This window comes from Apis dorsata, unplaced genomic scaffold (assembly GCF_000469605.1).
Source record: "Apis dorsata unplaced genomic scaffold, Apis dorsata 1.3 scaffold_4, whole genome shotgun sequence".
Classification (NCBI taxonomy): Eukaryota; Metazoa; Arthropoda; class Insecta; order Hymenoptera; family Apidae; genus Apis; species Apis dorsata.
This window is the reverse complement of record NW_006263307.1, coordinates 12,559-16,316: the sequence shown is the minus strand read 5'-3', so window position 1 is coordinate 16,316 and position 3,758 is coordinate 12,559. Positions and strand designations below refer to the sequence as shown.

General features: G+C 23.0%; 1 protein-coding gene across 1 annotated transcript in view; it reads right to left on the bottom strand.

Annotated features, from left to right (window-relative positions):
• The window catches only part of LOC102671829, a 21,089-nt gene extending 18,811 nt beyond the window's left edge, over positions 1–2,278 (bottom strand). The window contains exon 1 of the mRNA XM_031515135.1: positions 1,947–2,278. The gene's annotated coding sequence lies outside the window, so the exon portion shown is untranslated. The remainder of the gene's footprint in view (positions 1–1,946) is intronic.
• Positions 2,279–3,758: the final 1,480 nt, after the last annotated feature.

Here is a 3,758-nt window from a genome sequence, read left to right as displayed (position 1 = left end):
GAGAGAGAGAGAGAGAGAGAGAGAAGATAATGTATGATAATTGTATACATACATATTATAATTTTAAATGTAATTAAATATATTTTTGTATTTTGTTAGGATTCAAGATATCTTAAAAGATGCGTTTCTATCATCTATTAAATGATAATTTAATATAAATGAAAAAACTTTAGTCAGACATCTCCATTTAATGACAATTGATGTAATGTTATTTTTTGGGACAAGCAATGGACACATACGTGAACAACGACGAACACCTGGATTAATAGACTTTTAATTACTGTTGACTTTGACGGATAGATAACCGTACAGGACACGTCAACGACACCATTAAAATTCATGAACTTTTCTGCACTGTGGAAAGTGCATCTTTCCACTTTTAAATTTTCATAAAATTATAATAAATATACAAGGATCAAGCAATTAGGAAAAAGTGATTTTTCCTTTGAATTTTTTTTGATTTACTAATACTTTTACTTTATTAGTTACCAATGATTAAAGAATATAAAATTTTATATCTCAATAGATCTAATTTATCTGATTTTTATTTATAACCAAGATGTAACGTGATGAACGTCTATCTAATAAACAGTGATCAATTGATGATCAATTAGAATGAAATTTACATATTCATTCATTGATAATAATTTGCGAAATAAATATATACATAGTTATAAAATTATGCTAAATAATTTTGCAAAATTATTTAGTTAACATAGTTTAACTAAATAAAAATTAATTAGGATATTAAAATTATATTATGATATTATTATTGCATAAAAACTAACACATTAATACTATATTAATAATATAGTATATAAATATTATAAAATATAAAGAATTATTGTTTATAATAAAAATCTTTTCAAAAATGAATCATTAATGCTTATCATACTATCATACTATTCTATGAAAGTTTAAAATGAGAAATAGATATATTTTATATCCCATTTTAGTAAAAAATTTAGGAATAAATTTAGACTCAAAGTAAATCGTGAGATTGAGTATTAACATTGCAAATTATTATTTGAATAAAAAATGTCTTTCCGTGGATTTTCATGCTTCGAAAGAATCTTATTTTTTTCTGGATTTTGTGCTCATTTATATGTATATCTTTATAATTTTTTCTAGTTTTATGTTCACATGTAAGGAAACATAACCTTTACATAACTTTAATTTATTTAAATTTTCAAATAATTAATGACTAACTAAATAACTAATAAATAAATAAGTAAATTTTAATATAGAAAAATTGATCTTTTCCAAAATACAATATAATCTTTTCAGTAGTCATTTATAAATTATCTGATTGCATCTCAACATTGATATAGATTATAGAAGATGACAAAGTAGCGCGTCGCGTCATTCGTATTTTATTCAAATTTTACGAATATAAAATCAGCATGGTGAGTGAAAACTGATGTCGAAAGCTTTTCTTGAAACATCATTCAGATACACATTTCGAATGTCAATCTGACAATGAATATACGTGACCTGTTATTAACTACGTTCATCCTATTCAATGGTTCTGAAAAATGTCATTCCTCTATTTCTTTAGTTAAAATTTCCCATCTAGCATTTCTTTATTTTCCAATATAATATATCGATATAATTGAAATTTTATATTTAATTTTTAAATAAAGCTCTTAGGAAATCCTATATGTTTTATAAAAATCTAGAATTAGATCTAATTTATTTTCCTTAATTAGAAAAACAAAAATGATTAAAATTTCGATATATTAAATAGGATATTTTAAAAGATTTTATCTTCTAACCTTCATGTCGATACCTTCACGTAAAATGTGAACAATACTTTTGAGAAATTTACTACATATCATTTTATAATCGAATAAAAATTTATTAAATATATATACTACTGAAAAAATTATTAAATTTATATGATTTATATGATTTATATGATTTATATGATTAAAATTAGTACTTACGATATTTGGATCATGATTGTGGCAAATTCATTCACTTTAATGTTAACCAAACTACATATATGAAAATGCAGTAACGACATTTTTCAAAACTAAACTTAACATTTACAATTTACAATTCCCAAACTTGCACTGAACTTGCACATTAACAATTTCCAAATAGAAAGTAATAAATAATCGACAAATCATACTAAATCTGAATTCTACAAATCGATTGCGATTACATTAAATCGATTATGAATCGATCATTTTACACATGAAATGATATTTAATTACAATTTCTCTCGTTTAACATCAGTAGCGCTGTTACCTCGATAATATAGCTATACAAACTATCCATCGATAACTTAGAAAATTTCAATAAAAATATAAAAATTAAATCCAACAGATTCTATTAAAATATTTTTTAAAAAATAAAAAATTAAGCATACAAATTGATAAAAAGAATCATATATCAAAGTTGTTTTTCGAATGCATAAATTTTGTAGTATAATTTTCAAGATATAGATAAGGAAAGGAAATAGTAGAAGAAGAACAGAGATATAATAAAAATTAGAGAATCAGCGCCATCTTCAGTGTGCCGTAAATGAAACATGCAAAGAAAGGATAGAAATATATTTAGAAAAAGATAGAGATATGGTAAGAATTAATCGTTAGCGCCATCTCTTGAAAATTTTTAGAAAAATAATTATTTTAGTTCTCAAGAGATAGCGCTAACATTTAATTCTAAGCCTATCTCTATTCTTTTCTTAATATATTTCTATCCTTTCTTTATTCTATGTTTTATTTCATACGGCATGCTGAAGATGGCGCTGATGGCTCTAATTTTTAATCTGTTTCATTTACGGCACACTGAAGATGGCGCTGATGGCTCTAATTTTTATTATATCTGTCTTTCTCTAACTATTTTCTCTCTTTATCTATGCTTGTCATTGGCGCGCGATATTATAAAATATGAAATACCAAAAGAATACATTTTCACTTTTAAAATTATAATGTTTCTTAATGTTTCTTTCATGTAAAAAAGTATACATACATATTATATTCCTGCTTTTAATGTATTTCTTAGATATATAGATAGATGACGATTTTTTAAAATATCTTGCTATTCAGTCTAAATAATAGAAAAATCTAAAAAGAATAAATAGATTGAAAATACGTAGTTCTTAGCTTGACATCGCTTTCCAATTTGTAATTTTTATAATATAATTTAACATAATTTTTCCAATCTAATCTTTTTAATTAAAAATATTTTGGAAAGCGATGTCAATTACCAGGTCTCACCACGAGGAGGTGACTACGTATCGAGACCCACCTGAAAAAAACTTAATAAAAATAAAATAAAATTAGTTATAATATTAAAGAAATTTGAAAAATCTGGAACACAACAGTTGAGAACATATTTAAGGTATCACACATATAAATATTAATCTAAATTGAAATATATATGTATAAATTGGAATATATTAATATAATGGCAATAATATAATATATACTATAATATATAATATAATATATACAAATAATATAATATATACAAATTAAATAGATTAAAAGAACCTGAAATATAAAAAGAATCTGAAATACAAATATTAAAATATTAAAAGCTGAAATATACAAAAAGAATTTATTATAAATATTATTAAAAATAAAATATGTATCCTTAACTAAACTTAATTAAACTTAATCTAAGACCTTCATTTAGAACATAATCTTAAAACTTAATGTAGACTTATCCTTAAACTTAATATTAAAACTTAATATTAAACTTAATCTAGACTTATCCTTAATATTAAACTTAATCTAGAATTATCT